Raw genomic sequence first — 25,154 nt, 5'->3', positions numbered from 1 at the left:
AAGACGGTGGCAAGGCATACTTAGGAACGGAATATCTGACCCATTCATGGCAGATCTGAAAGAGGACATATTAACGTTGGACACAATTGTATTTGCGTCTTCATAGCTTGAAGCGGAGGGAACATACATGTACTTGTGGCATGTACATGGAGCCGTTGGGGTCTAGATAGGGGACACAATTGATCATAAAAATTCATATTTCCTCATTCCCTCCTTGTCCCCTACGGACCCTTCATGAAATATCGATCTTCAGGAATCCATCAATCTGTTCATGTAACATCATTTGCTCTTCTTTCTTCTTCCGGGATCTTGAATGAAAACTTGAACGTGGAATACACGATGTGGCACACAGGCCGCAAATCGCTGGTCCACATTGTAGACACAGGCAACAACTGAATACTATGAGAAGGCCAATACCTAGGAAGGATAGGACTTTCCATCCCCAGGCTGACAACACGCTCCAGATCCAACCGGACCATGTCCAGGTGCCTGGATTCTGATGTATCTGGTTTGCAATCTTGTGAAGACGAGTTATGGCTTTATATACGGATGGCGCGTTTTCTGGAATGAAAACACAGCAACTTGATCCGATGACCCTACAGGCTCCGCCCCTATCGGCTAGGATGACGTCAAGGACAAGACGATTTTGGAGAACAACAATCCGCATCGCAGACTGCTCCTCTGTTAAGTTGCCTAGGGCGGAAGTAGTTTCATTCACTACTGCTTCAAGGGTTCTGGTTAATCTACGTATCAGTTTACTATTTGAGACCACACCTATGTAAGGAAAGAGACCTTTATTGAAGTCTGTATATTGTTCCCATGCTGTTTCAGTGTAGTCAACAATCGGGATATCTCTCTGGGGTCTATGGTGTACTAGATTGGTATTTCTATGATAATCAGGAGGGGCTAGGAAAACAGGTGGCAGAAGGAATGCAATGTAACAGGTACCATCCCAATCTAGAGGTAGGCGTATATATGCGGTATGACCACATATAAAGTAGGAATGACGGAAAGCTCTAAATGTAGACTTGCCTTTATCACTGAATTCGATCACAGTAGTACATTTACTATGGCCCAGGTGTACTGAACCATTCTTTCTTACACAGAATTCACCTTTGACTGGTAATACTGACATAGCAGGCAAGACTGGTACAGCTTCAGATTCAACATTCAGAATCATGAGGTTAAGTGTAAAATTACCTAATCCATATACTTCATTTTCTAGATCAGTTCCTGTTCTTTTGGGAAGTCCTTCCTTGTTAGGATAACAGGCTTTAAGTAAAGCTGAGTTCAGGTTTCCCCATACCCAGTTGCTCTGGTAAACTACAGTGTTTAAATCTAAAGAGTTAATCAAACTAAACCATGCTCCACAGGAACCATTGTGTGTGAACGGGTACGGGAAGAGAGGCAGAACTCCTTTGTATTTCTGATAGGGAGGAAGTCGGCCACATATCCAACAATTTGTAGCATTGCTGGTCTGATGGAAATGATGTAACATACTAATGAATGTGTTGTTGCGCAGCGCAAATCTATAGGACAACTCATGTGGAGGTAGTTCACTAAAAGAATGTTCGGCAGTAACATTGTAAGCACGCTTGGAAATAGGATAATACATATGTAACAGTATACTTACAGCAATAATCAGAATGCTTAGAAAAAACATAATTAATAATGTCACTATGCAGTGACTACGAAGTGATTTACAGTACGTATGTTTCTTGAGCTGTTTCTGTCTATTTCTCTCTCTATTTTGGTCTGGAGGATACATGTCAGAGACTAATTCAACCGATTCACCTTGGAGAGGACTTAAACAATCAAATTGTCTGACTTGCTAGACCTTAGTTTCAGTTTATAGTTCTCTTGTTCGGATTTTTCAACCAGGGGGAGTTTTGAGTCAGTCTGTGAGGGAATGCAGGGCTGAAAGTTCAAATCCGATGGTAGTCCATGAAATTTCTTGATATGACTCGAATGTAGCCAACCCTTGCGACCCTCAATCTTCACGGCTGTCCTTGTGGTGAGAAGAACGAGTTTTGGCGACTGCCAACGAGGCTCCAGCGGGCTCCTCCTGTCGAAGTTTCTTACAAGCACTAGATCACCTGGAACCACTTCATGGGGCTTCACCTCAGTGTTATCGGGAAAAGCTGCAGCTACCTGTGAACGACAAGATTGTAGTGCAGACATCAAGGAAGCCAGGTAATCTGTCAGCATGTTACAATCAACGTCAGTAATTTTACGAGGTATAGGCGTCCCCCACATATTTGGTGGCCTACCGAAGACCACCTCATACGGGGATAGCCCTGTTCGAGAATGTGCTACCATTCTCATGTAAAAGAGCGCAACTGGTAAGGCTACTATCCAGTCGACACCTTTCTCTCTACAGATTTTAGAAAGTCGAATTTTTAGGGTCTGATTATGACGTTCCACGAGACCTGCTGCCTCGGGATGTCGGACACAGTGGAATTTCCATTGATAGCCTAACAAGAGTGAAATGTGTTTCATTAGCTCGGATGAGAACGGCTGGCCATTATCTGAGTACACGATACGGGGCAAACCATACCGTGGGAAGAATTCACGAACTAACTGCTTGGCAGTAGTCGGGGCAGTGTAATCTGAGACGGGATATGCCTCTGTCCAACGGGAAAGAGCGCATACAACTACGAGGACATATTTGAATCCTCGACATCGTTCCATCTGGATATAATCCATCTGGAGGACTTCAAAAGGGTGATCGGGAGGTTGAAATCCACCCTGCTCTACAGGTACGCCTTTACCTGGATTGAACTGACAACAAATCATACAAGTTCGGACTTTCTGTTTGGCTGCAGCTCGTAAGTGTTTGTTGAACCAAATGTGTTGAATACTGTCTAACATAGCTTTTTCTCCTAGATGTGCGGGACTATGTATTGTGTTAATGATAACTTGAACCATTGAGTCGGGGAGAAACCATATAGATTTTCCCTTCGTCATCCATCCCTGATCTGTTTGGATCCCTCCTAATTCAGTCCATTTCTTTATTTCCTCTGGTGTAGCATGTGTCTGTATGTCAATTATATCAAGGGCGGGATCCCTAACTGTCATGCAGTGTGTTGATGTCGGAACTATTGTCTTTGTCACGTCCGTTGCGTGATTCCTATTCTGTGCTGTTTGCTTAGCTGTTCGGTCTGCTAGGTCGTTACCCTGGGAAATAATATCGGTGACCTTTGTATGGGCTTTGCACTTCATGATAGATATTGAAGTAGGTAGATGTATTGCATCTAACAGAGCTTGAATGAGGGGACCGTGTTGAATGTTGGCACCGTGAGAAGTCAAATAACCTCTCTCTCGCCAAAGGACTCCGAAGTCGTGTACAACTCCAAATGCATAACGTGAATCTGTGTATATGTTAACCTTTCTATTCTTGGCTTGAATACAGGCTTGTGTCAGAGCAATAAGCTCTGCTGCTTGAGCTGATAATGTGTCAATACAATTTGTTTCAATAACTTCGGTGTCTGTCGTGACTGCATAAGCGGCCACTAACTCTCCTATACTTGTTCTCATACATGAACCATCCACATAAAGTGTCAGGTCTGGATCTGGTAATGGGACATCTGTCAAGTCTTGTCTGGGTTTTGTCGTAATAGTAATGACTTCGATACAATCATGTGCCAGTGGGTCTGTTCCACTTAATGGCAAAAGTGTGGCAGGATTTAATGTACTACAACGTCTGATTTCTATGTGTGGCTGAAATAATGTTAGTTCGTAACCTGTCAGTCGTGCTATAGTCAAGTGTTGTGTTTGTGTCCGGTTCAAGAGAACCTCTACTGCGTGTGGTACTTGTACTGTCAATTGATGTCCTAATACTATGGAATCGCTTTGTCTGATCGCTAGAGCTGTCGCTGCAACTGATTTCAGGCACGCAGGAAGAGCTTGAGCTACGGGATCTAAAGTGCTAGAAAAGTAAGCACATGGTTTGTGTGATCCTGCTTGTTCCTGAGTGAGTACTGACAAAGCAGTACCTTCACGTTCCGTAACAAAGAGTGTAAAAGGCTTACTGTAACATGGTGTCGCTAAAACAGGTGCTTGGCATAAAGCTTTCTTTAAGTCTTCAAAAGCTTGTGTATGTTCTGGAGTCCAAGGGAGGACAGTCGATGTCGCTGCCTCCTGGGTTGTCAACTGAATGAGTGGCTTTGCTAAAAATGCGTACTGGGGGATCCACTGCCTACAGTACGAAGTGAGGCCTATGAAGGCCCGTACTTCCTTTTGTGTCTTGGGTGGGGGCATGTCTACAATTAACTGGATGCGGTCAGGTGTGAGCTGTCTCCCCCCCTTGGACAGCAAGTGCCCAAGGTACACAACTTGCTGGGCACAGAATTGCAGCTTCGAAGGGGACACCTTGTGCCCCTTGTCGGCCAGAAAATGTAAAACCGTCAGTGATGCTTTTTCACATTCGTGTTCGCTTCGGGCGGTGATCAGCAGATCATCGACATACTGAAGCAGTGCAGTGTTTACTGGCATGTGGATACTGTCAAGTTGTCTTTTCAGTGCTTGGCTGTAGATGCTAGGACTTTCTGTAAATCCTTGAGGTGCGCGTGCGAATTTAAAACTTCGTCCATTTAAACTAAATCCGAACAAATATTGGCTCTCCGGATCGATTGGGACGCTGAAGAAGGCGTTCTTGAGGTCAATTACAGTAAAGAACGTTCCTTCTGAATCAATGGCTGTCAGTAATGAAGAGATATCTGGGACCACGGGGTATTGTGGTACAATGCATTTATTTAATTCGCGCAGATCAATAACTAATCGATATACTGGGGGTGCTTTTGGATCAGTTCGTTTAAGAATCGGAATGATCGGAGAATTACATATATTGGAGTCGGTTTCCACAACCACTCCTTGTGCAATGAGCTCGTCAATGATTTGCAGTAAAGCCACTACAGCATCTGGAGGTAACTTGTATTGTCGCATTCGTGGTAATACCACTCCTGCTTTGAGTGTGACTCGATATGGTGTAATATGCATACAACTAACATCAGTGGGGCCTTTCGCCCATAAATGTGCAGGTAGATTCTGTAACCGGTGATCCATGTCTCTTGACACGTAGTGACCTTTAAAGTCACGCAAAAATAGTCGTACTCCGTCCGGAGAACAACATATTATAGCTCCTAGAGCTTTCAATGTTTTTATACCTAACAAGTTTTCTGGGCAAGATTTTGTAAGCAATAGATCTGTAGTCCGTGTCAATGGACCAACTTTAAGTGCAAGCGGTTGCGATACTTCGTTAATAGTAGTCTTTCCTGAAAAACCAAGGGAAATATTTTGTGAGCCTGAGAGGGGTGCCCCTGGGACTTCGTCGTGACTTATAGTTGTTCTGCTTGCCCCTGTATCAAGTAAAAACTTTCTTTCTTTCCCTAATACTTGACTCTGTACATAAGGACCCTCTTGATCTACAGGAACCTCAATAAGGGGTAAGCCAACTTCCCTCTCTAGGCTATTTCATGTGTAGCGCTGATAATCTGGATAGTCATTTTGTGCATATTGGTACATCTGTTGTGTCGTGTTTTGTGTTGCGGCAATAGACTGTGGCTGCGGTACCACTACGGTCTGTTGTGGAACTGGCATAGGCTGTACATGTTGAGGTGCTTGTTGTTGGATCTGATCCTGTCTAGGCGGACGTGGTCTCTCCTTGGTTTTACCCGTAGAGATATTATGTTTCAGAACTGCACAATCGTTTATATAATGACCTGGCTGTTTACAATAGTTGCATGTCCCTTTAACGGGAATCGCTGAATTACTGGACTGTGTCGCACCCTTTTTATGACCGTCAGCTGGAACTGACTGAGCGACGAGCATTTTCATTTTCGTGTCTTTCATACGTCTGTGTTCGTGTTCTTGTTCTTCTCTAATTCTATTCTGGTGATACTGTAACATTTGTAACATTTGGGAAGGAGTGTTAGCTTGCCAAGTGCTCTCAACTTTCAATACTCTGTTTTTGACCTGTGGCAGGGAATTCTCGACTAATTTTGTTACAAAAAGATGTGGATATGAATCGCTACTTGCTTTCAGGCCGCTATTAATACCAAAACATTTTTCAAATCGGGAATAAAAATCACTAGTGTCTTCATCGGGTTTCTGTTTGCAAGCTGAGATTGCTCCCCAGTCTTCCTTTTTCGTAGTTAATAAACGTGGCAACACTTGTACCAATAATCCTGGTAATGCTTTAGTTTTGTCCCCAAGCCCTACGCCTGCGATTCGGGCATTTTCTTCGTTTTCTAATACTGTCCAATCAATCTTTTGGTCTCCCACTTCCCACTCCTTTTCTTTGAGTTTCTCATAAATACCGGCAGGCAATAATACTTTCAATATTTTCATAATGTCAGGATAGGTATAATCACCCATGAGTAACATGTCCTTTAGTTCACGGTGGAAACCTGCTGGATCCTTATCATGGCTGGGCACTAATTTTTTCATTTCCAATAGTTCTATTTTAGTTATGGGCGTGTACACAAACACGCGTCTAAACGTATTATCATCATTTCTAACTGGGTGTACTTCGCGTAAGGGATTCTGTCTGTCTATGTAATACGTTTTTCTCTCCATGGAAGGAGCTGGATCATGTTCTGGACACAAAAAGGCACTATATCTATGTCGGTATTCTAGAATTTCTTTAATTAGATCGGTACCTAGACCTCTCCATTTATTCAGGAGTAGTTCTATCAGTATATCAGGTAGGGGACCAGGATCGGAGTGTTGGCCTTTATATAATATAAGGAGATGTTGTATCATGTATATACTAGCTAAACGCTGTTCATCTGGGGTGAGATTCAGAAACGTGTGTGCTAGCGCATCATCACTGTATTTTTCAGAGCTGTCAGCCCATTGTACTGCTGACCTGGCTAATTCTTGTTCATCCATAGAATCAAGCACATGGTACCCCCTTCGTTCTCGAAGTAATTTATCAGTAGCCTGGAATAAGTGTTCAGGGGTCCTTGGATTTGAGATAGCTGTTTGAAAAATTCTGTTACATTCTGGATGCATCGGACGTATTGGATATTTGAAAGATCTTCCTTTTCCTACATAAGCTATCGTTTGTCTAGCTGGTAATTCTAATTGCCCTGTGTTCATTTCTGACTGTTCCTCCTCCTCTTCCTCCGATTCAGTTTTATCTGCTTCTAATCTTCTTTCATGTATTCGTTCTACTTCTTTTCTGATCTTTCGGCACATGACTTCTATATACTTCTGTTTATCATGTTTTCCGTCGGTTATATTCTGACCCCACCTGGTAAGTACTTGCATTTCCTCCGGCTCTACCTCAGGCCTATCTCTGTTTCTGATCAAGCAGTTTATAAAAAAAACGTAACAATAATCTCTGCATATCTACTTTCTGGTATTCCATGGCCTCGCCAATACTTTCAGGACCTTGCCCTGTTTGGACAAAGCGATATATTTTGTCTAAATGTTCAACCATTCCTGGTAATGTCATTAAATAATTTGCGGCTCGTCGTAAACGTACTGAAGATAGCAACATTCTGTCGTGTTTACCTGGCACTGGGTCATATCTACTATCTGTAAGAGGCTCATTTAATATATTGTCATTAGCTCTTTGCGGTGTACGTTGGTGTGCTAAATCCCTATAAGTCAATCTAGTTGCTGGCGGTGGCGTGGAAAAACCTCCTGTCGCACCTCCTGAGGTGCCAAGTCCAAAAGGATTTGTTGGGTGTAGGGTAGAGAGTGTGGGTGCAGGAAGGACTGTAGAAACAGATGGAATGGTCTGAACGTGAGGAGAGGTTTGTTGCTGCGGAGGTTGGTGCGGCTGATTTTGGGGTCGAGCGTCATTAACAGGTGGTGTGCGTTGCTGCGCACCATTAGCATATTCGGGGGCTGCATCATCTAAATAGGAGGAAAGGAAAATGTCTTTTGCGGTCTTGGGATGTACTTTAATCGGGAGTAATGGAGGTGGCAGATCTTTTGGTACCTCCAGGGTGGCCTTAGGCAAACCCTCGGCCAGAAGAGGATACATACCATTCATAAGAGTGTTTCGTTGTCTGTCTACTTGTTCTGTTTTTACTCGGGTACCTTCGTCAATTAATATGTTTTCTCGGGCTCTTTCTGAATCTTCCCTACTTTTCTCTTCCTTTCTGAGCGCTTTCTCTGTGCGCCTATGCGATTCTTTACGCCATAATTCAATGGCATCTTTCTGTGACTGTCTGGCTTTCTTTTTCCATAATACTTCTTCTATTCTCATGATGCAATCTGCATCCCATGTTCCAGCAACGGGCCATCTCTGACTCTCTGCTAAATCCTTGGTGTAGTCCACCCATAGATCAAGATATAATACGGCATCTAGGCCATGCTTATGGTACATGAAGTACCCTGGAGTGTCCCTAGGTGGAATGGGAAGAGCTTCCTCGAGTATCCCTTTTCTAGTTTTTATCTGTCTTAATTTTGAAAAAAACGGCATCTTGAACCTTGCTACTTAATTCTTTACTCGGTCTTGAACACAATAATTACAATAACCACAATAATGAAGATCGAACAATCACTCATACCACGACATTTAAAACATATCAAAACATTTTAGAACGAACAATAATAATTAGAATAAAACTAGTTAACTGCATAATACTAAATATACTGTATGTACTGCTAAACAGTACAGATACACTGCTAAAACAGTGCAGACCAGGTTTGTGTACCCAAACCCGTCTTGACCGGCACAAACTAATGTGCACGTCTAGATGCGTCCCCAGCAACGGTACTCACCGGGAAGCACGGAACGGAAGGCCTCGGAAGTCTGGACTGGACTAGACCAAACTGGACTGGACTCGACTCGTGACTTAGATACTTCGGAACTTCGGAATCTGGTGGGCCTCTGTATACCTCGGATCTTGCTCTCTCAGCTAGGCTCTGGTCGGGATTCTCCGCACTCCTCACCGCCTCGTCTGGGTGTTGATCGCAGCCTCAGTCGCCCCCGTTGGCCTGAGGGAGATACAGGAAATCCTGCGGGTACGCGTAATTGTCTGTCCGGCTGCGGCAGGAGACCGGGTCTGCAACGCACCTCCGGCGCGTGGGGTGTGAGAGGTGTCCCTGTTCGGGCGCCAATTATGTGGTAAATATTTAAATTACCTATACTATTTTTATGCGGTAAAAGTCTAGTAAGAATAACTCAGAAAAATAAGAGGCAGAATCCGTGGTATTTGAGGTTATAAAAGGGAATTTATTCCTTACAAAGGAATGATGGTTCGAACCAGGCAATCGAGTTCCGTCACCACGAAGGTTCAGGAAGGGATCAGCAATACATTATTGACAGGTTATAGTATATATAGTAAATGTATTACAATAAAGACAGATGCAGGAGGCGTAACAGCTGAGAAGAGAGATAAGAATACACATACGTAATAAAAAGGCGTTACAATAGGCGTGCATAGAGGCGTATACTAAAAACGTCATTATGATGATGACACAAGTGGGTGGATCCATAAGATAATCCTGCAAAGTCAGCAAAAATACATGGCAGAGATGCGCGCGCAGCCGCATGACGTGTGATTGACGTGTAACTAGAGGGTGAAGGGAACTTGACATTTAGCCCTACATGAGGAGACAGAAGTCTGGGATGTCAGGACAACCTAGTCCCAAATCATATCTAATATCTTGTGTTTAGGGAACTATATTATCTAGAAGGAAAGGTGTTTTCGGACAAAGCCTATTCTATACTGACTGCTAGTGCGTGTACAAGCGTCTAAGTGTCTACATGAGATGCGAGGGGGCATGGGCCTACCATGGTAACGAAAGACATGAATTACTTGCTAGAAGACAGTAAGGCCGGGCCCTTTGCTCTGCAGCTGGAGTGATGTTTACCTAAGCTACTAGACAGGAATGCATTTCTCGAGGAGCGGGGCAGATAACTTGAAGGCTGAATACAGTTTTGGCAGGCAACAGGCCGGGCTAGGCACCGTTAACCGCGCAGGAAGTAAGACAAAGTTCATGGATACAGATGCAGGTCCAGGCTGGAGCATTCAGAGGCAGAAGCAGGAAAAGCTCGATGGCAGAATTCAGGGCCTACCTTGCCAGAGCTGGAAAACGTGAAAGGTACACCATATAAAGACGGTGGCAAGGCATACTTAGGAACGGAATATCTGACCCATTCATGGCAGATCTGAAAGAGGACATATTAACGTTGGACACAATTGTATTTGCGTCTTCATAGCTTGAAGCGGAGGGAACATACATGTACTTGTGGCATGTACATGGAGCCGTTGGGGTCTAGATAGGGGACACAATTGATCATAAAAATTCATATTTCCTCAAGGGAATGCATTACATAACTATCGGGAATGTTTCTATGTGAGGGACAAGCTCTCGATAATGAAACTGCAGGAACCTGTCTATGTTGGGGACTGACTCGTGTCAATGTAATATACCCCACTATGTGGAACTATGGAGTGATCTTTGGGTACTTGGAAGTGTAAACCCAATTGTACTGCCACTGAGGCCTCTCTTCCTTGTGAAATAAGAAAGACAGTGTCATCTGGTCCTGAGTTGGACCATCTGATTGTGCGTCTCCTCAATTTTGTTTAAGCCAAGAGACACAGTGTTCAATAGATGGATCCACTTATAGTCCTTGAGATTTAGAGAAGCTGTCAAATCCCCTCCCTTGGGATGCATTTGTACTTTCTCAAGGACAGTCCATCTAAGGCTGTCAGTGTGATGTGCGAAATTGACAAAGTGATCGACTAAGGGTGCCCCTGAAGTACGACATCTGATCCTGCTAATGAGTCGTTAGATCCTGCATTTTATCTTTTGTGTCATTTGTCCCACGTATAGTTTATTGCAGGGACATTTGATGACATAAATCAAGTTGGTGCAATTACAGTTGGTGAAATGTAGCTTGGTGTATGTACGGTTATCATGTGAGAAACTATTCCCTTCAATGGTAAGGGAGCAAGAATTACAATGGCCGCATTTATGGTGGCCTGTGACTGGGGGTAAGTTGAGTTGCGTGCGTAGGTCAGGTTGCTTGGGAGTGTCTAGATATCCACTGCCTACAGAGTCTCTGATGTTTCTTCCACATTTAAAGGCAAATAGTGGATCTTCTGTGATCCCAATTTCTGTTGCCACCAAATTCCAATATGATTTGATTATCCTTTTGATTTCGTGGCTCTTGGGATTGTTGGTTGTGACACAGACTATCTTGTCAATTTGGTTGTTTTTGGGTTTGACTTCAAGCTATGCCTCACGTGGGCAATACCAAGCCCTTTTCTTGGCGCCTTTCAGAAGGCCCAGTGGGTAACCTCTGTCCTAGAGCCGCTGTGTCAATATTTCAGATTCTTTGAAATAATCAGATCTGTGTGAGCAGTTCTGGCGCAGGTGTGAAAATTGCCCGTAACGTAGATTATCACGGAGATGCATGGGATGGTTAGAATTGTACTTGAGCAAGGTATTTCTCTCAGTGGGCTTTCTGTATAGATTGGTGAAAAACAGACCATCTTCGATTTGTAAGGTAAGGTCCAGGAAGTCGATACTGTCCCTGCTGGATGACATAGTGAACTGAATGTCTCCGGAACAGTCATTAAGCCAAACGAAAAAGTTGTTCAATGTGGCTTCATTGCGTGACCAAATCATAAAAACGTCATCGATATACCTCTTCTACATACTGATGTTATCTATGTTGGGGTTATCGATGCTGTAAAGGTGCTCTTCCTCATAGGCGTCAATAAACAGGTTGGCTAGGCTTGGAGCAAAGTAGGCACATCCATAGCCATAGCCATGGTCCTTTGCATGATCTACCCTCAACCAATGTTGCCTCTCGTCATCTTTCAAAGGATGAGGGGTGCAAAAAATGCTATGATGAATCACAATGGCAATGAGGAAGATAATCTTCAAAGTCACAAGACGTAGTAAGCATTCATACCTAGGTGTCAAAGGCATACACATGAGAAATGTAGCGGCCACGTTAACGTCCCACTATACCATCATACAATTTGGGAGGGAATATATGCATCAGTCTTTTATTATATCTCATCACAATTGGTGATTTGAACAAGGACGGCTAGTACGGCGAACGTAGAAAGGCTGTAAGGGCTGACAACATTTCAAAGTGTCCACTAAAAGGCTTTCCTAAACTAAAGAATCAACAAACTATAGAACATCCAACAGCATTGCCTGTTCTGGGATCAGTGTCCCGGGCATCAGACTGGTTTATAAACTTTCCCAGCACTCAGCATAGATGGATTTCATGGAGGAGCATCTCGTGGCGAGGATGAAAGGTGGCAGTTTGAATGAAGTCTAATGCCGCTGTTCCATCTCCACGGGTAGCATGGAAGTTGCACAGATTTGAAAGGAGGATTCTACCCTCCTTCTGGAATTGAAGGTTTTCCAAAAGTGGGAACCTGATCAGAGGACAGATACTCTTGATGGATGTCTTCCATGGCTCACTGACAGAATGTCGAGTACCAGAATATCGAGTTACAGAAATATCGGGACATAAATATCGTTGTCAAAAATATCGACCTCCTATCTTTATAATGGTGAGTACAAAAATATGGAGCAAAAAAGATATCGTTGTTAAAATATCGAAGTACAAAATATAGTTTTTTTTATATGTATAAAATATAATGTAAAATATATTAAATAATACATATTTAGAATTATTTATAAATTTGAACAATTATAAGTAATACATTCAATTTAAAAATAAATTAAATATACATATATAAAATGTAATATATTTACTTAAAAATAATTCATAAATAATAATTTAAATTAATTCTAAAATGTTAGAAATATATAAAATAATTCTCTCTCTCTCTCGATATATATATATATATATATATATATATATATATATATATACACATACACACCTGTACATTAAAAATAAAATATATATATTATAAATTTAAATATTAAAATGTTTAATATTTTTTAAACCTACATTTTACACTACATTGAGTACAACAGTAGGGAGAGTGTTGGATAGCGGAGGGGAAAGAAATAGTATTCCCACTCCAGCAAGTGCAACAGTAGGGAAAGTGTTGGATAGTGGAGAGATAAAAAATACTATTGCCACTTTACGAGTGCAACAGTATGTAAAGTGTTGGATAGCGTAGGGGTAAACATTACTATTCCCACTCCAGTGAGTGCAACAGTAGGGAAAGTGCTGGATAGTAGAGGGAAATAATTTACTATTCCCACTCCAGCAAGTGCAACAGTAGGGGAAGTGTTGGATAGCGAAGGGATAAAAATTACTATTCCCACTCCAGCGAGTGCAACAGTAGGGAAAGTGCTGGAAAGCGGAAGGGTACAAATTACTTTTCCCACCCCAATGAGTGCAACAGTAGGGAAAGTGTTGGTTAGCGGAGGGGAATAATTTACTATTCCCACTCCAATAAGTGCAACAGTAGGGAAAGTGTTGGATAGCGGAGAGGATAAAATTACTATTCCCACTCCTGTGAGTGCAACAGTAGAGAAAGTGTTGGATAGAGGAGGGGTACAAATTACTATTCCCACTCCTGCGAATGCAGCAGTAGGGAAATTGTTGGATAGTGGAAGGGTAAAAATTACTATTCCCACAGAAGAAAATTCAAATTTAAAAACAAACAAAATATCAACTACAATACAAAATATAATAAAAAAACAAAAACAAAATATATATAAAAATATGAACATTTACAAAACAGACAAATGTAATGTAGCAAAAGTCTACAATTTTCACAAAAATATAAATTTTTTAAATTTAACAAAAAATTTACAAACAAATAAATATTTTGTAATAAAAATTAATTTTAAATAAAAACAATTATATAAAAGTAATATTTTTTTCTACCATATAACACCACATAATTTACGACACACATCTATTTTTATTTTTTTATTTTTTATTAAATACCTGATGCAGTCAATAGTCAATACATTATTTACAAAATAAAGAAATGTAGAATCATACACAACACAAAATAGAATCTGGCTTTCTATACACAGGTTAAGGGGAGCTTCAGATATATACATAATATTTCTACATAAACATCGTGTTGGGACCAGAGCATAAATACCCCATAGCTTTCAGAACACCTGAAGGCTTAATACCTCTTAAATTCATTGCAGCCCATAATGTTCAACATTAGCTTAATTTATAAGCGGGAATCCCTCCAGCGCTTGATAGGGGCCCAGATATCCAGCCCCAGCTCCCTCATCTTCCTACCTCTCCAAATGTATAGAGATGATTCAATATTATGAATCCCCAGGAGTCTAGCCAACCACATCTGGAAGGAGGGTGCTACCGTGTCTTTCCAGCCTGCCACTAGCAATAATCGAAGGACCGCCACGCATATAAAAACAAAAGCTTCAGTCTCCTCATTAAGGCCCAGGTTGCTGTCAATACCTATTATCATTAGGGTAGGTGATAGATTGACCTTGACTCCTAACAGACCCTCCCAGAACTTCTCTATCTCCCTACAAATTCCTTTCAGTTTATCACATTGGTGGAACATATGTAGCAGGTTGGCAGGCCCTTCCAGACACCTTGGACATTTATCGTCGTCCCTTTTACCCCAGTCATATAATTTGGCTGGTGTAAAATACAAATTAAAAAGGGTTTTGTAATGTTGGGCTCTCAGATTTGTGGAGCGGAACAGTTTCCCAGCTAACTGTAATGCTTTATCTAGGTCAACATCAGAATTTTCAAGCTTCGTCATACAGGAGGCCTCACATTTTTCCAGATCATCTTGTATTCTTGATAATAACGATCTATATATCAGTTTAATTTTAGTTCCACCTCCTAATAGATATTCAATCATATTAATTCTACCCCCTGGGGGTATCCATGGTCTATTACCCTTCAAAGTTTGATGCATTTGTACAAATGTAAAGTTTTGGTTACCCGGGACTCCGAATTTCCATTGGATATTATCGAAGCTCATCAAATTATCCCCTTCAAATAAATCCCCTATTCTTCTAACTCCTTGCTGCTCCCACACCCTCCCCATCCTATCATTACTAAATTGCGGAAAAATACTAGAATTCCAAAGAGATGTATAATAGTTAATTTTCAGAATTGCCATTATTCTTTGTACTCATTTCCAGACTTCCCAAACACTATCTAAAACCTTATATCGCTTTTTGTTATAATAACGTCTATCAGTTTTCCGCAGCAGGAGCCCAAAGGCTTCTCTGCCCAGGAGCAGTTCGAAGATGGAAGGAGGATTCCGATTACCAAAGGGGGTATCAGACGAGTTTGTACCAGAGTCAAATAATATTGCCATCTGACTTAATAAACAGGCCCATTGATAGAATCTGATATTGGGTATTGCCAACCCTCCCTTTTCCTGTGGGAGAGACAGATATTTCATGGAACGCCGTATTTTACCACACTGCCAAATAAAATTCATAAATACAACCTCTATAGATTTTATTATGCCTTCCCCAATCATATACGGGATAGAGCGAAAGAGATACAATATTTTGGGAAGCATGGTCATTTTAAGCACATTGACTTTCCCTATTATAGATAGATGTAATACGTCTATTCTTTTTAAATCTGCCGCGATTGATGTTACCAACGGGGTAAAATTATCTTTAATAATTGTGTCAGTTGCAGAACGTATCCAAACCCCTAAATAAATCGCTGAATCTGAATATCTTCCATCCTGCCTTCTAATGTTATTGGTACATATTATCTGGGTCTTGCTTTCATTCAAAAGATACCCCGAGCATCGTCCAAATTCCATGGCTATCCCTGTAATAGCTGTCAATGCCAATTCTGGTTCTATAGTAGTTATGGCTAGGTCATCGGCATAGGCCAGCAACTTTGTTTTAAACCCCTTACAGACTATTGGCTTAATATCCTCACATCCGTGTATTTTCCGTACAAGCGGGTCGATATATAGAGCAAACAGGATTGGTGAGCAGGGGCAACCCTGTCGTGTCCCCGTGAAACAAAGACTTTTTCTGAACTAGCTCCCATCAACTGGATTCTAGCCTTAGGGTCGGCATACATAGCCTTGATAGCTCTCATTATTTTAGGGCCAAAGCCCCTTCGTTCCAATATCCCCCACAAATACTTCCAAGTGACGCGATCAAAGACCTTTTCTGCGTCCAGAAGGATCATGGCCATCCGTCCACCCATGACAGCCTGCACATCAAACAACGTGATGGCCCGCCTAATATGGTCTGTTGTCCCTTGACCTGGAATAAAGCCATGCTGCCACGGGGAAACCAGGCCGCCAATGACCCCTCCTAATCTTTTAGCCAAAACCTTAGCATAAATCTTAGTGTCCGTATTTATGAGGGATATTGGATGATACAAACCAGAATTTTCTTTAGGCTTGCGTTTTTTATGAAACACAATAATATTTGTTTCTTTCCAGGATTCTGGGATTTCCCCGGAACAGATTATACCATTAAATAAATCCAGCAGCAAGGGGGCTATTACATCCTGTATACATTTATATAATTCGAGGGGGATACTATCAGGCCCCACGGCCTTCCCTGCTGCTAAACCCTGTATTGCTTCCACCACTTACTCTAATACCAAATCATTATCCAGCGCTGCTCTATCCTTCTTATCCAGCTGAGGGCCTATATCTTCAAACTCCAGACTAGCAGTATCTGACATAATCTCCTCCTTATACAATTTTTGATAAAAGTTCTTAAACACCTTAAGGATATCCTCTGGCTCTGTATATTCCTGGTCCCCTTCTCGTATATTCGTTATTGTATTCCTACTACATCCCTGCCTAATCCTAAGTGCTAAGAGTCTGCCCGCCTGCTCTCCTGTCTCGTACATCTTACCTCTGTGAATGTGATATTCATCAGCAGTTTTTTGCGCTATCCACTTATTAAGTTCTGCTTTAATAACAAGAATCTTCTGTTGGCTTCCAGAAGCCTCACTCCCATGAGCAATGTCCCTCATATGCAGTTCTTCTGCTTCTGCCAGCTGGCCCACTAATCTCTGGTTCTCATCCCGAGCTTCTTTCTTTATCCTAGCTGAGAAACTGATCGTCTCCCCTCTCAGAGCTGCTTTGAATGAGTCCCAAACCATATTTCTGGATGCACTGTAACAATTCATGTCATAATAGCTCTAAGTCCAACTCCTTAAATGCTCTACAATTTTGGAATCTGCTAATAATCTCCGCTCCAAAGTCCATCTTGAATGGCTCTTATTTAAAATATGTATATCATATTGTAGAATAAGTGGGCTGTGGTCGGATATAACTTTTGGTAGTTTTTTTAATGCAAACTCTCTTCAATTCTGTCGAGGAGATAAGAAAGTAATCCAGTTTGGTATATTTCTTGAAGGGACATGAAAAATACGTGAACCCTGGATTATTGGGTTCTTTATTACCCCAGACATCCGCCATCCCATATGATTTAATTAATGAACTTAGTGCTCGAAATACCTTAGGCTTGCGACCTATGTAAGTAGCATTATTAACAATGTCTGTAAAGTCTGCAGAGATATTAAAATCTCCTCATACTACAAAGGGACTCGGCCAGTTCGTTAGTTCTACCTCCAATTGCTGAAATAACTCAGGTTCATCCTGGTTGGAACCATAGATTGTACAAAGTGTAAATCTCAACTCAAGTTCCACCAGTGCCCACCTACCTAAGGTGTCCGCCAATTGGTGTCTAGCTCCTCCCAAAATGGATTTAGCCAATATTGCCACCCCTCTAACAGTGGATGTCTGTGAGGAACATGCCAGTAGATCAAAACCTCTTATACTTAGCAGATGTTTTTTTGCCCACGATAGGTGAGTCTCCTGTAGGCATATCAGATCTATCTGATTTGATTTGACAAATTGCCCCAGCCTTTGTCTCTTACTCCAGTCATTCAAACCACCAACATTAACTGAACAAATCTTAAGCTTCCTCATTTTTATCTGCTAAGTAATCCCATCTCCTTTGGCCCAACCCGTTCAAATATTTTATACAGACAGCTGTAAACCAACCAAAAACCTCATAGCACCAGGTATTTTCTTTTTTTCCCCTTTTTCCCCCCTTCCACCCTTCCCTGCACCATGCAACCCATCACCACCCCCCTTCCCCCCACCAGTACCTGTGGGGCCCTCCCCCCTCCCTCTGCTACCCTCTGTCGTCCCACCACCCCATTGAGGCGCTCAGACCATAGTCTGTGCATGTGATGTATGCAGCACTAGTGGCCAGGGTCATAAAAAGCCCAGCCATAAATATATTACACCCTGACACATATCGTAGATCATAAATCTCGAACCACTCATCTGTGCGATATCAACCTTTTTCACCATACCCCCTGCCCCTTTACCCCTCTTCCCCCTTACCCCCTGCTTCTGGAACCCTTAATGTCACAGGATACGTACATTCCCTCCCTATTTTTTTTCACTATTGGATAGACCACAACAGCTTTATTTGTCCAGAGTGTCCAGATATTCTTTTGCTTTTATCTCTGATGAGAAATATCGCGTGTGCCCTTGATTAATCACTTTAAGTTGTGCCGGGTTGATAAGATAGGCCTGAATACTTTTTTCCTGGAACGGTTTTATAAGTTGTCTCAACCTCCAGCGCCTTTCTACCGTTGAGTGGCAGAAGTCGGGCCTCACAAAAAACGAGACCCCTTCACTTGATCTTTTGGCATCCGGCCTGGCTTTATCTGCAATTGTTTGCCGCAGGAGGAAATTACCCAAAAATACTAATATGGCCCGTGGTCTATCACCCTCCTTTGCTGGCACTCGTAGTTTAAAAGGGGTGGGATGAGCTCTTTGAATTTCTGCTGCCCAGTTCCACTCAGACAGTTCAGGAAAGGCAGCTTTAAAGGGATGAGTTATATATACCCTGGCGTCAGACCCCTCCAGGCCTTCCTGGACCCCCAGCACCCTGAGGTTGTTCCTCCTTTGTCTATTTTCAAACTCTTCCAGTTTCCACTGGATATCTTTAATTTGCGATCCTTGAGGCTCCACCAGGGCTGAGGCGCTTGCCGTTTCTGATTCAGATGACACAATTCTCTCTTCCAGATTCGTCACTCAGGCTTTAGAAAGCTTCCTAACAACCCCTGGATTTTTCTCATAGCCGCTTGATTTTTCCGGCTATCTTGACGTGTCTCTTCCCTGTGTGCTAGGATAGCTTGATGTATTGTATCCAATGTAGGGGGTGTCGCGTTGGTATCCACTGGTGATTTACTCAATAATGGGCCTGATACCAGGGTAGCCAATCAATAATCCCATTTCAGATATTTCTTCCCCCTATTTTGAGTGAGACTTTTCGCTAAAGTTTTTTGGGCTGTCATAGGGCGATCTCCACCGCTATCGTCGGGGTCCGATTCTAAACTGCTAGCCCCAGGTGATGTACTCAAGACATCATCCGACCACTCAGCTCCTTCTGAGACCGAAAAGAAGCAGTCACTAGGTTCTTGATCTAGTTCAGCTTTGTTTTTATCCATTGGTAAATCAGTTAACATAGTCATTTTATTCACTTCCAAATCAGAAATCACCAGCTGTCGTCTATTTTGCCTCTCTTCTTGAACTGTTCCTGCTTTGCCTGTTTTGCTACCATTAATCTCTCTACCATTGTTGCCAATGTCGTCCTTATTGCAATTGTTATTTAGACCTGCTGCCCCTGCAACCACCAGCCATTCAAGGGGGGCTAGTAGCACATTGCCTGTTTCCTCTTCAGCATTATTCCCCTCCAATAGTACTGAGCCCTTTCCCTTCTCTCCAACATCATCTATCCAGGGGGGGGGGGGGGGGGGAGTCGTGGCCACCCTTTCCAGTGTCAGAGTATGAGTCAATATAGTGCCCTCTACGCCTGGATCGCCCTGGTGCTCCTCCCAGGTATCAGCCAGACTCACCTCCATGTTTTGGCTCCGCACGCCGCCTCTCTCCGTTTTCCCGATGCTGCACTCATTGCTCATGACGCAGCCCCGGCCGCCGTTCCATCCTGTGATTCCTTTGATCGGAGGAGAAGCTCCGCTACCGACGGACCAGCCGGGTGGTTCTTACTGATTGCTCCGCCTCTTCCTCTCCTTGGCGCCGGCGATTGAGGCGAGAGAGCCTGCTGCGGGCGGCCGGGTGATTGCTCGGCTGCGCCTGGATCCATCGGGGTTTCGCCACCGCTTTGGTGACTGCAGGGTTCACCACCACCTTCGGACCCATCACCAGACAGTCTCTGAATTTACGATGCAGCAGACACGCCAGGTATTCTTCGATAAATCGCCAAATTGTTCGCAGTTCGGCTCTGGACCAAACTGTCCAAATTTTTCTATTGCGGGGGAATGCATAGGGGGGAAGGGAGACGAATTTCATAACAACCCAATTGAGTGGTTCTTTTCCAGCTTTACATGGGTTTTCCAATCACGAAAACACCCTCCATAGCCTGCTAGTGCTGCTCTCGGCCTCCTAACCGGCCGCCATCTTGCCTCCTTACTGTGTAAGTCGCGGTTGGATTTTTAAAGATTAAGGACCCTTTCCAATGGACCCTGAAGAAACCCTGTGGAAGACAGAAGGTTGGAGAGCCACCCCACCCATGGATACCCTAGAACCCATGTTACCTACTCCAGGGTTGACGGGTGCATAAGTGTGAAGGGGTGTCGGAAACAACAGTCGAACCCAATGGAGGACTTCGGTAAAGTGTCGCTGCTAAAGGAGGAGAAAGTGTCCAGTGGAATCCGAAGATGGATTCTTGATAAGAGGTAACTCTAAACAGAGGGGACAGAGTCTATGTCACTCAGGAGTGACCAGGAAACTTGGAAGATGAATGCCCTCCGATGTGGGGTGTTGCAGGATGGATGACGGTGACATTGACTCTGCAGCTGAGAGGACCAGGCAATGCTGAGGAAGACCAGGAGCCATGCATGAGCTTGTCCCACGAAGGAGGTCGAGTGCTATGGGGTCGTGTCCGGCGGGAGCACCAACAAGCCTTGGCAAAGGCAAGCCATACAAGAATCAAAGAAGGAGCAACGTCGGGACCAGCAAGGTCTAGGGGACCCCCCAAAGGCAGGCAAGTCATGTCAGGCCCGAGCAAACAGGGAAGCCCAAGAGAAGCAAAGGTAATCCACAAGCCGGAGGCACAGGATTCGCAAGAGGACCTCAAGCAGCTCACCAAAAGATGCAGGCCACCATGCGCACAATGCGGTGTGGCTGAAGATTCTGGTCACAGGAGATGCTCGGGGATGGGCTACTTGGAGCCCGAAGATCTTCTTGGAAAGAAGTCAACAAGTCTTTGCAAATGCAAGTTGACACGTGCACAGGGATCCGGTTATTGCAACCCCCACGAGGAATAGTGGCCTCAAAGTCGGTGAGAGGGTAGAGCAAACCTCGGGAGCTGTGGAAAACCACCACTTGTGCTGCAGAGATGTTCAGAGTCCAGAGGAGCTCAGGATCAGCAGACCGGTCGACTTAGTTGCGATGTCTGCGAATGCAGGGGAGTGAGTCCTTCACTCCAAGGGAGATTTCTTCAGGTGTCTTTGATGCTTCATAGGCCTTGGAAGGTTCCTGTATGATGCATAGGCACAGACAATGCAGCAGACTGAAAGGGAGACAAAGTCAGGCCCAACGAAGTCCAGAGTGCCCAGACGGTCGAAGTGGAGTGGCGTCTGACCTAAATCTCATCCCACCACGAATCCAGGGACCTACACCCAGCTATGCCCTTAAGTACCCTATGGGAAGGCTGGGAAGATTCAGGGGACCCTCCCAGTGGAGGGTCTGAACAGGGGGGTGTTACTCCCATGTCCTTTGTCCAGTTTCGCGCGAGAGCCAATGTCTCCCAGAACTGGGTTGAACTGGACCATGCAGAGGGCCACCAAATGTGCCCCTCATGCAGACTGATTGGCAGACTGATTGGCACTGGCAAGCACACCCACCCCATCCCAATACACTAAATCCTGTGTGGGAGGTAATCACACCTCCCTGTGACAGGATGCCTATTGTCCTACCTTCCTCTGCTCGAGCTTGGCTCCGCAGCAGGAGGGCAGAATCTGGTCGACAGCAACCATTTTCTGCTGTCCGGGTCAAGAAGGCTGGTACCGGGAACACAGAGCCGAATGGAGTGCTTGGAATCATACCTCACACACAATTTATGGTGTGTGTGGTATGATTCCAACATGTTTGTTACCAAACATGATAGGATTAGTTGCAGCCAGTTTCGAGATGGTCATTTCATAATTATACGGTGCCCCTCTATATAGAATATGGCTGCTTCACTGACAACCCGGGAGAATGGACTCCATAGGCTGCAGGGGTGTCCTGCTCATGCAGTGACACCCTCTCACTTAGAACCAAGCACCCTGCCTTAAGGATTGCAAAGGCCTGCTATAGGGGTGACTTATAGATTTTACGTGCAGTGACACTAGATATAGGGGGACCTCTGGGGTACCTATGCCCAGGGTACCTTGGTACCATATACTAGGGACTTATAGGGGTGCCCCAATATCCAATCTGGAATGTACCTAAGTACTCAACACCACAGTTTAGGGAGAAAGCAGATAGACTGGGGCCCTGATTTGCAGGATCCCAGTTAGACTAGTCAAATACAGTATAGCACCAGGCAAAAAGTGTGGGTGACCATAGAAGTGGATCCTACTTTCCTGCAGTTACTAAAAATGCTACAACACATGCTGCTGCACAACGGAAAGCCCTTTGCAAAGCTGGAATGGTCACTTTTCTGTTGTCTATTGCTATACTTGAGTGTTATACTGGTATTGGTGCACCCAATGCCCAAAGAGTGTTACCAAGTTTAAAAATGACCAAACAATGAAGCAATACTACTACATAATATGCCACATTAGGTGTACATAATTGGTCTATTCTGGCTGCATAATTTACTTAACCCTGCCGCATAATTTGGCCCTCTCCTGCCACAGTTCCAGTGGCTTTGGCTATAATAAAGCGCCAAATGTCGGTCTTGCATTTCATGTAACTATGCATAATTGTATATGACTTTCAAGTGCTGATTTTGATGTGTGTGTTAATGTGAAGTAAAATCATTTTTTGGAGGCTGAAGTATTTCCTCAAAAGTCAGTATTTGCAAGGTATTTTGTTCATTAGAAAAGTGGCTTTAAACTGTCCATTACTCCAAAGATCTGAAGATCCTTCCATTGTTTCCACTGCTGGTGGTTTTGACCCCAAATTGGTTTTTATGCAGCTAATTTTGACCAGCTAGAGTTAGCAACTACATTTTACTTCACTGACAAGGACTGTGGTCATTTCATATAGTATATTTTTGTAATTTGTGTACGTTATCACAGAATAAACGTTTATCAAAATGGCAGCAATTATACATGTGCATGAAATGTAAAGCATGTGCAAATTTAAACTGATTGACACATCAATGTGACCATAAAATTTCCCTGGATATTCACATACTTTCATATGTGAAACAGCATAGGTCTGATGTTCTAAACTTGCTTCCAGCCCTCATGCACCACTGTTTACATCAAAATCATTGCCATCATGTGCACATTATGCTGCAGGAATTATTTTCTGAAGCTGCATAACAATGAGCAACTTCTTCCAAATGTCATATTTCTATCAAAATAATTGTTTGTGGCCAATCCATAAAGTCACTGTGGCCCTATAAATGTAAGAATTACAATCTAACCTCTATGAATTAAAGGTATAATTCTCTGAACAGACAAAATGTTTCTGTTAAATTTACTGAACCTAGCCTTTTTGAAAAGCAGATAAATTAAGATTGATTTATTGGCAGTAAAGTTCACAGGCCAGATTATCTGTCAGCATACAAAAATGTGAACACCTGAGACATGCTTTGCTTTTTACTCCACAAATCAGACTACAACACATTTCTAATGGTAATCCTTCTAAAATAACATCACACTTCTGATGCTAATCTGTCGGAAGAGAAATAGAGATGATTAATTCCACTTCTCTTTGTACAAAATTAGCTGTATATCAACTCATTTGGGGTGCAAACCAACACCAGTGGTAACCATGGAAGGATCTCCAGATTTTGGGAGATAAGATTTTGATGCATGTGTTAATGTGGAGTAAAATACATTTTTGGAGGCTAAAGTATTTCCTCCAGAATTAGTATTTGCAGGCTATTTTGTTCCTTATAAAAGTAAATTCCTCTAAATATATTGGAGGTAATTACATTTCCTCCACCAACAGTTTTTCTCCAAAAACCTGTGCAGTGCTCAGGGAGACTCCCTTTCTACAACGTGTGGTAAGAAATATGAGGTGTGAAGCCACTGCACAGGAGGGAAGGGTGCAAGCCCTGCTCTGATTGGTTGAACCTGGGTCATGTACAAACCAATGCAGATTGCTACTCAGTTCTATGGGGAAATGCAATAATGACATCATTGAAAGACTTTATACTACTTATGTAAGCATGTGAATCTATGAAAGATTCAATAATGGAGAAGCATGGAAATAGTGAACTTTTAATGAATATCAGAGGCAACCAAATCTAACACTTGAAGAGAAGAGAAGAGACGGATCAAAGGTGACATCCAGATAACAAGCATAGGCGAGAATCAAAGATAACACCTTGCTCAGAGTAAGAGACAAGAAAGAGAGCGTGTTCAAAGATGACACCCAGATTAAAGAGAGAAAAGAAGAGAGAGGGATCAAAGTTGACACCCACATCACTAGGGAAAGTGAGAGGGATTGGAGATAACACCATGATTAGAGACAGAGAAGACGAGAGATGGATAAAACATGACAATGTAAAGTCAAGCATAGAAGGAGAGAGAAGAATTAAACATGGCAGCTAAGTCACAGTCAAGGAAGATGAGGAAGGGATCAAAGATGATACCAGGTTCCATGCAGTGAAAGGGAGGGAAGGATTCCACTCTGATTAAAGAGAGAGGGGACAATGATGACAACTGAATCACAGACAGAAAAGGAGAGAAAATAATGAAAGATGACACCTAGATAACATTTAAAGAACAAAGATAGGATTCAAAGAAGGTAGATAGATCACAGGCAAGGAGGAACGAGGGCTCAAAGATTAATCCCTAATTTGAGAGACATAAGGGGCTAAAGGGATCAAAGATGGCACCTTGACCAAGAGGCAGATGATGAGAGAGGATTCATAGATCATTCCCAGATTACAGACAGGGAGGAGAGAGAGGCCTCAAGATGGCAATGGAATCACAGGCAAAGAAGGAGACAGAAGAATTAATGCTTAATTAAAGGTTCAATTTATGAGATACTCCATCATAAACATGGATGCTATACAGTCGGCCATATTAA

General features: G+C 43.0%; 1 protein-coding gene across 4 annotated transcripts in view; it reads right to left on the bottom strand.

The window, feature by feature from the left end:
• Positions 1-25,154, bottom strand: part of LOC146808505 (transient receptor potential cation channel subfamily M member 2-like) — a 2,014,188-nt gene that overhangs the window by 1,179,211 nt on the left and 809,823 nt on the right. The gene's annotated exons all lie outside the window — the stretch shown is intronic.

The sequence above is a fragment of the Triturus cristatus genome, chromosome 8, assembly GCF_964204655.1.
Source record: "Triturus cristatus chromosome 8, aTriCri1.1, whole genome shotgun sequence".
Lineage (NCBI taxonomy): Eukaryota > Metazoa > Chordata > Amphibia > Caudata > Salamandridae > Triturus > Triturus cristatus.
This window is presented reverse-complemented; position numbering and strand designations above follow the sequence as displayed.